We start from the raw sequence: 12,672 nt of genomic DNA on the forward strand, positions 1-12,672 counted from the left end.
CCCTGGTGCAGTACTTGGCCACAACCTCCTATATGAATACAACAATCAAACCCCGGCCCTCAGTCCCCAGTAGCTGCGAAGCAACTGACCACGGCGGCGGTCAGATCTGTGACGCAGCAGAGGGTGCTAAGAATACCTGGCTCCGGACAGGCCACCATGGGAATCTGAACGTGGCAACGTTTAACGTTAGAACGTTATCTAGTGAGGCGAGTCTAGCAGTGTTATTGGAGGAATTAGATGGTAGTAAATGGGATATAATAGGGCTCAGTGAGGTTAGGAGGACAAAAGAAGCATATACAGTGCTAAAAAGCGGGCACGTACTGTGCTACCGGGGCTTAGCGGAGAGACGAGAACTAGGAGTCGGATTCCTGATTAATAAGGAAATAGCTGGTAACATACAGGAATTCTATAGCATTAAGGAGAGGGTGGCGGGTCTTCCCTACTAGAAAATCCTATTTGTTTTCAAACGGGTTTCATCAAATAGGGTTATGGAACGGGACCCCGTTTGATCCTGTTCCGTCCTGACCTGTTTAAATCCTGTTTATTCCTGTTTAAACCTGACCCGTTTAAATCCTGTTTAATCCTGACCCGTTTAATCCCGTCCTATCTAACCCAGACCTGTTTGCCCCTGTTCAGACCTATATTTTGCTACATTCATACCAGGTCCTTTCAGAATGGATTGATGTTGCTTAATATAATTTACTCTTTAAACCTATTATGTACACTTGTGTATTTGCGATCAGCATTGAAGAGAAGTAGATCTGCATTATGTTTGCAACAAGAATGCCACTTTCACATGTAGGTTTGCCTGGTAGATTGCTTGATACGAAGATGAACACAATTTTCGGCATAAATTGATTAGCGCTACCAACACTGATGTGATACATCATGAACAAGTTTTGTATGACCCACGAGTACGTTCTCTATGTATGACCTACAAGAAAATGCACCCTGAAGAAGACTGTACCTCATTTTCATATTTACTACAAGTATGCAAATGTAATTCTTGGAAGTTTTGTATATGTTCGATTACTTGTACTCGTCTTAATGCAGTGCTTTTTGCTGTAATGGTTTGTTCACAAATCCACAGTAAAGCGTAATTTTGGGGTGAAAAATGTCAGGCAAAGTATTGGCATGTACTTGTAAGTGAAAAAGACAAGTATACATTACGTAGGTATTTCTGTACACCCACTTGAGCTTTCATTAAGCCTGAAGTCCTCCGGCTTAAGTAAAAGCATGTCATAAATGTCCCAAGCACTGTTTATTGGACCTTCTAACGGTATTTCGAGGCATCCAGTCTGCCGAGAGAAGACCGCTGTAGTGGGTTGCTTGGGTGAGAGCGAGCAGGGCACCTGAAAAAGTAAAGACAATAATTTATCTTGACTCATGCAACAGGTTGGCACATAGGCAAATTTGCCTATGTTCCCACAGATAAGAAAGGTTCAGCATTCCGGTCATAGGAGATAATGAATAAATCTTATTGAAAAATATGTGGTTTCATGCAATGCCTATGTTTCAAGGGAACATGGATTACTGTGGGAGAATAAGCTGTCATAATTAGCAGGCAATTAAAGCAAGTGTTATAGGAAAAAGATGGACACATCGTTTGATTTACAATAATTACTAGTATTGAAGCAACAGAATACAAACATGAAATACCTTTAAAAATAACACCGACAGGTTGAGATAATAAATTATTCAGAAACTAAACCCTTCTGCCAGCAAAATACCGTAGTGTACTGGCTTTGACATTGCGCTGCTCAGGCAGAGGGCATGGGATTGAATCCCATCCACAATGGCTGCATTTAGATGACAGGGAAATGCCAAAACCCCTATGTAAGGTCTATTGGGTACACGTTAAAGGGTACACGTTACCCGTCAACTTGACGTTATAAAAACCGGGGTAAATTTCGAGATAAGCAAACTCACAAAAGTAGAAGGCCCTGGCCATGCGAAGACCATATAAAGCCTTTTAAGGTAGGTGCCAGCAGCCGCAAAATTTCTTGCAAAAGCGAAATATAGCAGAAGCGGTATTTTTCCGTAGATCACTTTTACAAGGTATTTTACAATTTGACACCCGACATGTTGGGCATCTACGGGCAACAGCAATTCTTGCACAGATCATAGCAAATACTGTTGCACCTAGGTGTACATAGACACATAGGTATAGGTACAGTCACCAACTGATTTTCCGGACTCCGAAAATTCGGACATGATTACTCGGTCTGCTTCACGGCAGCGCCATTCTCCCCATGGACCATAATGTATAACAACTTTCGAAAGTTCGGACGCCTTGCAACCTCTCATCTGATTTTTTGGACACTCCTCGAGCCAACTTGATCGAGAGCACCATGCACCGACTCTGACCGTTGCATGGTTCTAGTTGCTGAACGCCATTTTTGTTTTGAACGGAGCCTCCTTGCTGCTCCACGAAGTGGCGCTACTGCAAATCCCTGCTCATCATCCATCGTTTCTGCCTGGTTTGTAGCTACAGCAGTTCCGGTCTCAGCTTAGTATGCCATGTCAAGACAATCCAGGAGTTGATTTGTTTGTTTCTTCGTGCACGACGCTGCGAGTAGGCCAGGTTTTTTGTTTGTGCAACTGATGTCAGCGTGACGATGTTTGACGAAGCAAGATGGGCCAATTCATTTCACTAATATCTAGAATAGCTACCTGTAAGCACCACCTACCTTTCAACATTTGCAAAGCAAAACACCTCATCCTGAAAAGTCTGCACATGAAGACATCGGTAGCATCATCAGCGTGGGGCCTCATGATAATTCGGCAAGCCAAGAAATTACTGACAGCACGAGTGCAAGCATGCCAACAGGAAATCAGTGGCTGAATAATGCACCTTCTACCAATTGGTAGACGGTGCATTTTCGCAAAGCCCTAACTACAGCAGATCATTGTTCAGGAGTTCCCGAATGCACAACTCTATGCCATTTTCACGCCGACTCTAGGGAAGCACCTCTGCACAGTTGCAAGAAAAAAAGCTAGATGCCCCAAGAGAAATGAGCCCACTCAAGCCATGAAAGTTATGTTTACCTTGTCTTCCTACAATTACTCAAAACCTAGGACTGCTGTTTTGCACAAGGGAACAAATGTCAACATTGGTGCCTCGCCCAACACAAGTGGTCTGCGCCGTAGAAGGTGCCATCAGTCAGCCCACAGATGAGGCCCACATCAGTGCTGTCAGTGTGCTGTACAAATTGCAGAAGCACAGCCTACAAGCTTGTCTGCCTTAGTGTGATCGCACCAATGAACGAAAACCAACGAATCAAGTTTGTTTCGTGCCGAGAACAGTTGCCTCATGCTGGATTTTCCTACAATTCTTTCCTACAGATAATGCTTGGTTTGTTGTGTAGGCATGTAAATAATCAAAAGGCCTGCATCACTATCTCCGAAAAAAATCATGTAACAAAGCCCGTAAAGTACACAGGTGCAGTGTCTATCACATACCATTTCGTGCAGTAGAGGCTACATCGGATAAACCGGCCAATGTATAAATGACTGGCAGCGTGACCAAACAAACTTGATGCGTGGGTCAGTTAGCAGTGGTAGTGCACTGCTCTCGGCGCACATGCACCTATGTTTGAAAGCTGCTTGATCATGACAAAGTATAAAGACAAAAGCGCTGGAGAGATATCTGAGGCTTTTCTTATATGTATGACGAGGAACCTAGCACTAGCTCCCCATGCAGAGAATTACTAGACAGTGAGACTGCTTCTTATCATTGTAAAACAAGTGTCACGCTCACCATGTGATGCATCCTTTTCGTTTCTGTGCGAACAGCATGTATTCAGATCTATTCTCCCCCTTTCACCTTTTGCACAATATCACTGTGCGAGCAATAATACTGAACTGTTAGTAGCAGTCTGTCATGTTGCCTCCTTTCTTTCCTTGTGAATTGTGTGCTAAATAAGGCTTTTTTTGGTGAAAGAGTGTTAGTGTAACGCATAAACTAGCGCCATGGCACTTTGCAATAAAGGAGTTATAATTATCTAAAAATATGTCCATGCAGAACAGTGTCAAAAGAACACCTTAAAGAAAGAACATGAGCGTATCTATCATGAAGACCAATCCTTGTCTTTTTTCCTTAACATAATTTTCAATACCGATATTGAAGTACAAGCTCACCATATTATATCACCTTGTCAATGAAGCAAGGCACAATGGTGCCCAACTGTCGCGGGACCAACTTGGATGTGGAGATCAGCGCTGATCAGCAACATAGCATGGTCTGTTTACACTTCTTCTCCAGGTCCAGCAATACCTATAGCAGCTATAAAACAAGTGAGCTTAGAATCAGAAGCGAAACAATATAAAAAGTGACACTGAACAAAGCAACTTTCGTTGAGCATAAATAGGATCGAAATGCTGACATTATGCCCATAAGTAACTTCACTTTGAGCAACAAAGCATCCAATTTAAGAAAGATTATATGTATGAGCTATCTATGTGAGAAAGATTAATCGAACGCCCTCTATTCGCCATACCCCTCCCTTTATGCATGGATGTCTCCCTGACTGAGTGAGCTAGGCTGATCCCAGGTATAGTGTAATTAAAGGTTGTCACTTGGTGGGCCAATCCCGATACCATTGCATGACTTGTACAATAATTTTAATGTGTATTGTAATGCTGGCCATCCTGCAGGCACTGCAACATTATAGCACCCATAAAGCTAATGGTATTACCTGATAAGGTTAACTAATAAGTGTCCCCAGAAGCATAACTCGGCATGTATACTCGGAGGCCATTATTATAAGAGAAGCAATAGCAGAGGTGAAGCTTTATCCTGTGCCATATGCAAAATGGCCGAGCACGCCCAGCTTTTTGGTTACATTCTCACTTGTGACCACTGCAACAGGCTAACTGACATGCGTAACCAGCAGTTTGTAGGACCACATTTTCATAACCTGCAATTTTTTTACATCTGAAGAGATCAGCCTCAAGCACCATGCTACGCTGCACTCGAGAAGCATTATAAACTGGAAACATTTAAATGCTATGCAGCACGGTTTGTTGCATGCTTTAGCAATTTACTTATTTATTATACACATAGCTCATAGGCTCCAGTAGGAGTATCGCGTGAGGTGGCAAGAAAACAAATTCTGAACTAACAAAGAGAACATTCAACAAAACAAGTCAGACAAAAGAAGAAAAAATAGCATACTTTCATAATGGGACTATGTATCTGGCAGCTAGCTTATAAAAAAGAAAATTAGGAATGTTTTACTACTGGTAGCGCTTTAGGGGATGGAATGTAGAATTCCAAGCTTGATACACTTTTAAGCCACCTTTCGTGGCTTTTTGTTTTGAAGTCCTATTCTCTGTACTATTATAGAAATGAATACCCCCCTCCAAAATAAAACGAAGAAAAACATGTAATGCACAGTAATGTAACACAATAATGTAATGCACAACAGCGAATACTTAGAAAAATGTAATTAAGAACATGGAGTCTATGTGGGCACAGATGTCAGATATCTACATGAAAGCATAATAATAGAGGTGGGCAAAGCATTTATGCTTTTGTCGGGCAACCTGCAGCAAGACATACAGGTAAAAGGATATGCAGGCCTCACAACACAGTCCCATAAAATATCTGTCACAATACAGTGAGTAGGTATATCATGCATATCTACAATAGCCCCTAATTATATTTAACTCAGAGGGGGCTACCTTTGTAACTTGATCAAACTGAAGGTGGGCCAAATTCTAAATATACGATTCAAGTAGACAGAAAATGGACGTTATGAAAATGCATATACAGCAAAAGTGTTGTACATAATGTCATACCTGCCAACCTGTGAACATAATATTTTGTAAAAATGCTGCAGACACTAAATTCTTTGTTGGGGACATAGCACACATTATTTTAAAGCTTGCTCTCAGCACCCCCATTGTTGCATACACACACACATTATTAATAAAGGGAAAATCGCACATCTACCCGCTCGTAGCAATTGCTACAAAAGAAATCCGTACGGATTCCTCGAAAGGAAAGCCTCACATTTGAAAAAAAGAAACCGTCCAGGTCTGGCACTCAAACCCGGGACCACCGCCTCTCCGGGACACCCGCTTTACCATCTAAGATAACCAGGCGGCTACCAGATGGCCGGGCGAAGTCGAATTTGTCGACAACATGAAGCAAAGGCAAGGGTCTGACGTAATAGTTCTGCGGAAACGCGCAAGGTGTAGAGAAGTAATTAATAAAGGGGAAAAAATATTACCTCAAACCCTTGCCTTTGCTTCGTGTTGTCAACTAATTCGACTTCGCCCTGCCATGTGCTAGCCACCTGGTTATCTCAGATGGTAGAGTGGCTGCCTCGGAAAGGCGGTAGTCCCGGGTTCGAGTCCCGGACCAGGACGAATTTTTCTTCAACTGTGCGGCTTTCCTTTTGAGGAACACATACGGATTTCCTTTGTAGCAAATGGTACGAGCGGGTGGATGTCTGATTTTCCCTTTATTAATTACTTCTCTCCACCTCGTGTGTTTGCGCAGAACTATTATGTCACACACACATTATCAACCATTATTTAACTTGTCGTGCAGCACAAAAAGCAGCAGCGAACTTGAAACCAGTAACTGACAACATTGTTTTTTTTTAGATTACAGAGCTTTACGCTGCTTCAGGAATTTATCTGACCAAACTTCCCAAAAGCAAGTGCCCCTCTGATGTTCTCGTTAGAGATATTGCATCGCTAATAATAAAGCAGTACAAGTACCATTACAATTATTTTAGAGCGCAGCTCTTTGGCGTCCGTTCCTGGGTTTCGCGTCGTCGTCGGCGTTGTCGTCGGCCTCGTAACCAGCTGCGCCCCCCTTTCATCCCCCCAGCGCTAGCAGCGACCGACTGATACCGCTGGATGCCGCTGACGCCGCTAGAGAGTCAAGATAACGTGACTGCATAGAACACCGTCGCCGCCATGCAGAAAGAGGAGGAAAGGGTCCCCCCCCCTGTTCTTGTGTGGCGGATAGGGTGCTCTTCAGTTGCCGACGCGCCGGTTATTTCACGTAGGCCCCGGCACGTCGACGAATACGTGACCACCTTCCCACGGCTAGACCTGGTTCTTAGCGCTGCGGAAGCGAGGGTATCATATTGTTTGTGTCGGCATCGGCGGCGTTGTCCCTGAAACCAACTCCGCAGCTGGGGTTGACTCACTATCGGCGTCAGCGGCATCAGTCAGTCGCTGCTATCTCTTCCCTCCTCCCGTTATCGTGTTGTCCGCTTGCTGCGCGCGCTTCTGCCCCCATCGTTTGCCGCTGGGTGTACACGCCGCCCCCCTCCCCCCTCTTCCTGCGAGTCTCCGGTTGTCAAAGCGCCGGCTCGAACTTAATTCCTTTCTTCGCTCCTCCTCCAATGCAACCCCTGTGCGGTGGCAATCAGAGAGCCAGATCGGTGGCGGCGGATCTGTATATGTGCACCGCCCGAGCCGAAATTGCCGCTGCCGTTCGCCCTGTGCGGTGGCAATCAGAGAGCCAGATCGGTGGCGGCGGATCTGTATATGTGCACCGCCCGAGCCGAAATTGCCGCTGCCATTCGCCACTGCGAAATTATCTGCCAGTTCTTTCTGAGCCATGAGCGAGACGACCGATGGAAGTCCTCCGTCTGCTGCTGCTGCTGCTGCTGCTAAACGAGCTGCCAGAGCAGAGGCCCAGCGCCGTCGCCGCCGTCGAGATGATCCAGGAGTACGGGAAATATAAAAAAAAATTCTGTGATAGCGCATACATGTGTTGCTCGATTTCTTTGCCTCAATCTATCGAAAAGGTGAAACAGCTTATTTGCTGCGCTCAAATTTCGCATTAGGAAGTAACGTAATCGTCGGTAATTTTTTTTACGTGCATTTTAACAATGTCATGCCGTCAATCTCTCAACAGCTTTAAAACATCTTAACCAACACAACTTCATTGTCTTTCTAAGGTGACATTCATAAAATTGTAAAATGAGCCCACATTTGTAAACCCACGAAAAATTCAGGAGAGTTTCCAAACATGGATGATACCAACAAAATCTGCAGCTCGTGTAAGTGGAAACAACTGCTTTGCACACACCTTGTCACAGCATGCACATCAGGTACTTTTCCGTGCTGTTGAGGCTGCAGAAGTGCCGCAGGTGCATATGTGGAGGTGCCTCTGGTTCACAAAATCTTGCCATCCCTAAACAATAATAAATGCTTAATTTATTGTAATCCCTGCTGAAACTGCAAACTTGTGATATAAAAAGATCACGTCACATTTTGAAAAAAGTCTCATACAACCAGCTACATGAAGCTGCAACTGGTTGTGCAAATATCTGATTGTAACATCACAGGCGGTTAAATAACGCGTAAACCGAACTGTAGCAAACATGAATCTACTATGAAAAGGTTCACACAAACGTACAGCTGTATAACGTGAAATGTGAATTGTACTTTAAAAAAATTCCGTAGGACATGAAAAGCGTTCCAAAACCTAATTTGTTTATGCGGCGCAACAAAGCACTGCTCCCAAAGGACGATGCGCTCAAAATTACAACAGACCACCTCTTTTTCTGGAGAGACAATACAGAAAAGAGAAAGATTTTTCGATTAAAAAGAAACATTGCTTATGTAATTTCGGCTTCTCTGCAAGATCGGAACCCTTTACAAGTACACGAAAACACACAGGACACTAATACACGTCATCTGACGACACTCTATAAACAGAATTTCCATACAAGCTAAAAATCTGGCCATGTGTCGACGAAGGAATCGGGTGCTATCTCGCGCAGCTGTTAGCTGTGAAGACGACACATCGACGTACTACTTCTAGAAATGCCTATACCATTTCTCAATGAAAAATTATGTACACAAACAGTAACTTTCCTTGCTTGAATTTTTGTGCCCATTTATATCAAAGAACCACCCGCGCTAGCGTGCTTCATAGGTGAAAGTAAATAAACCACAGATAGAGCTGTTGGTAACATGAATACGTTTTAGGGCAATTTCCATGGAACTTTTTGCTAAATGTGCACTGCGACATGAAGAACAACCATTTGAAAAGCACATTTATAATTCTTGCTGCTTTACAAATCCGGATTCGGTTGTTGTACGGATCTTGCGATACGTGCAACAACGCACACTTCACGAACCATAGACAGGAAGAATGCGCGCAAGCGCCGGACTTACCTTTCTCGGCGTACTCGGAAAACGCTCCTTTTAGTATCACAGGTGCCGCGGCATCGACTGCACCAACGGTTCTTCCGGCGCACACACTGTTGAATTGCGGATCAACTACAGGACGTAAGAGCACAACTTTCACCAAATTCTTCCGTACAGTGCGATACGATGCGACAGTGCCAGAGGAGGAGATCCTTTTCATGAGCCCGGAACAAAGAAGCGCGAAGGGTCATATCTTCGACATCGGCGCACCACACGAAGGATACTGCAGGCTACATTACGCGGTCCCAGGGGTTTTGTGATTCTCAATGCATACAAAATGCACCACAATTTCTCTCGGCACAGCGTACACACGATTAAACAACTACATCGGACGGCATCAATACACAGCAAGCACTCACATGTAGCGACAACTGCAGACGGCAAAATAATATCACCTGTAACTTTACCGGCGCTACCTGTGGTGCCATCTGTAGGCCGCCACCGAAAGCGACCGTGCTTTCGGTGATCTCATGGATGGTGACGGCGTTGTATTTCGATGTTATGCGAGTCGTACAGCGTCTTGTACGACGTGTTTCAGCAACGTTGTTTTTAATAGAGAGGACAGCAATCTGCGTATACGCCGTATAGACGTCTCACCCACTTGAAAAACACAACAGGAAATTTTCAGTCTGTCGTATTTTTGGACGTTGTGACTGTCGTTCTGTTCTCTGTAGTGTGACGTACTGTAGTCGAAAATTCTGTAGTTCCTGATCAATATTTGATTAAAAATTGACAGAGACCACTTTAAGGATATGTAAAATTATTAATTCAAAAAAAAAGTAGAGAACAAATGCTTCCGCCTAGGATTCGACGTTCGGACCTAACGGTCCAGAGACCAGCATCTTACCACTGCACCACGCCGAACATACGAGCGAGCGAGTCGTTTAAGCTATGCCAACAGTGTAAATCGCTGTCTGGGTTGCTGTTTACATTTACATTTTAAAAGCCAAGATGCGCTTTCACTTCACCGCGTCAACTGCCGCATCTCTAGATGAGCAAAAGTGCTGTTACCATCGACAGGTACATCGTGGAGTGCTAGACCATCGATTTTGCTGTAACGATATCCATATTTCATTAGAAATTCTGAAGTAGACAACGGTGACCGGGGACACTGAGGGTTGTTACTGCTAATTTCGACAGTTGTCTCTTGCTCTTTACACTTTTGAGCTCGCATATAATTCGTGTTCAATGCTATATAGCTACATAAACACTCGTGGGTGAGTCTTCATCCCGACAGAATACTGGCTTCTCACGGCAGCGCTGTACCAGATTAATGAGACCCAAGCGAGACAGCTTTTCAAGCAACTTTGTGGAACAATCCAAAACTTCTTTTCCGCTTCGCATAAGCTTGTGCAATATTTTTGGGAAATTAACTAATGTGTCAGTGTAACCGCATATGTAAGTCCACAGGCCTGTATGCCCCATCTTACCAAAAAAAACAAAGCGGATACGCAGCCATTCCCGCAGATGGTATGATTTTGATCAGCGGCCGATTTTGAGGAAGCCGGTAGGGCGTTGCTGGTGCCGCGTCGTCACGGCACAATTATAACAATTGGCCACGTCGACTTTAATACCGGTGTCGGTGCTATCACTATTGCCGCCTTCAGAGAAGCACGATTGAATACCGCGCAAGAGAAAAGTACAGTGTACACCACCGATGCGAAGCTGACATTTTAAAGGGCCGCGACGGAATGTGCTTCTGTTGCGACTTCAGAACTCTTGGCCGTCGCAACCGAATGTTTCTGTTGCGACGTCAGAATTGCTATCGTAACGCCAGAAATGTCTGTCGCAACTACAGAAACGTTAGGAACTTCTGTCGTACAACAGAAATTTCTGTAGTTGCAGCAGGAATTCCTGTTGTCTTTTTCAACTGGGCAGGACCGGGAATCGGTTTGAAATTCGCAGCTAGCATATCGCAGTTTGGTCTGTCAATGTTCCGAGGTGGTCACGCAATTTCTGTAGAGCTTGATAATGGCCCCAATTTAGCACTAGGGGCTAAATTGCCAGGATGTCGAACAATAAAAAAGTTCCTCCCCAGTTCTATTGAAGCATTAAACTGGTATGCATGATACCATCCAGTGTGGTTGCCACAAAGCTCCAGATTAAACCAGCTTTTGTGCCAAACAGGCGACCCTATATGGTGCCACTGCGTCCAGTATAAGCCAGTTTAGTTGCAAACAGGGCCCCTGTTAAGACCCATTTCTGCGTGAACTGGTCGTGCCTATACCTGCTTGCATGCCAAACGGGACCCCGCTCAGACCTGTTCGTGTGTGAACTGGTCCTGTTTATACCTCTTTGCATGCCAAACGGGACCCCGTTCAGACCTGTTCGTGTGTAAACTGGTCCAGTTTATACCTGTTTGCATGCCAAATGGGACCCCGTTCAGACCTGTTCGTGTGTAAACTGGTCCTGTTTATACCTGTTTGTTGCTAAACAGGTCCCTGTTAAAACCAGTTTAAACCTGTATAACCCAGTTTGAATTTCAATAGGATTTTCCAATAGGGTTGTTGTGAAACTTAATAAGAGGTACAAATTGAAGGTGGTACAAGTCTATGCCCCTACATGCAGTCATGATGACCAGGAAGCCGAAAGCTTTTATGAAGACGTGGAATCGGCGATGGGCAAAGTCAAAACAAAATACACTATACTGATGGGTGATTTCAATCCCAGGGTAGGCAAGAAGCAGGCTGGAGACAAGTCAGTGGGGGAATATGGCATAGGCTCTAGGAATAGCAGAGGAGAGTTACTAGCAGAGTTTGCAGAACAGAATAATATGCGGATAATGAATACCTTTTTCCGCAAGCGGTTTAGCCGAGAGGGGACATGGAGGAGCCCGAATGGTGAGACTAGAAATGAAATCGACTTCATACTCTGCGCGAGCCCGGGCATCATACAAGATGTAGACGTGCTCGGCAAGGTACGCTGCAGTGACCATAGGATGGTAAGAACTTGAATTAGCCTAGACTTGAGGAGGGAGCGGAAGAAACTGGTACACAAGAAGCCGATCAATGAGTTAGCGGTAAGAGGGAAACTAGAGGAATTCCGGATGAAGCTACAGAACAGGTAATCGGCTTTAACTCAGGAAGAGGGCCTTAGTGTTGAAGCAATGAACGACAACCTCAAGGGCATCATTAAGGAGTGCGCAATAGAAGTCGGTGGTAACGCCGTTAGACAGGAAACCAGTAAGCTATCGCAGGAGACGAAAGATCTTATCAAGAAACGCCAATGTATGAAAGCCTCTAACCCTACAGCTAGAATAGAACTGGCAGAACGTTCTAAGTTAATCAACACACGTAAGACAGCGGACATCAGGAACTATATTATGGATCGAATTGAACAGGCTCTCAGGAACGGAGGAAGCCTAAAAACAGTGTAGAAGAAACTAGGAATAGGCAAGAATCAGATGTGTGCGTTAAGAGACAAAGCCGGCAGTATCGTTACTAATATGGATGAGATAGTTCATGTGGCTGAGGATTTCCATAGAGA

The 12,672-nt window shown here is 44.5% G+C and overlaps 1 long non-coding RNA gene across 1 annotated transcript; it reads right to left on the reverse strand.

The window, feature by feature from the left end:
* Positions 1 to 1,296: 1,296 nt before the first annotated feature.
* LOC142571262 (uncharacterized) lies at positions 1,297 to 9,355 on the reverse strand. The gene is made up of 4 exons (XR_012825825.1): positions 9,154 to 9,355; positions 8,060 to 8,164; positions 4,141 to 4,285; positions 1,297 to 1,352 (listed from the first exon to the last, which is right to left on the reverse strand). It is a non-coding gene; the product is annotated as an uncharacterized LOC142571262 (long non-coding RNA).
* Positions 9,356 to 12,672: the final 3,317 nt, after the last annotated feature.

This window comes from Dermacentor variabilis, chromosome 2 (genome assembly GCF_050947875.1).
Source record: "Dermacentor variabilis isolate Ectoservices chromosome 2, ASM5094787v1, whole genome shotgun sequence".
Lineage (NCBI taxonomy): Eukaryota > Metazoa > Arthropoda > Arachnida > Ixodida > Ixodidae > Dermacentor > Dermacentor variabilis.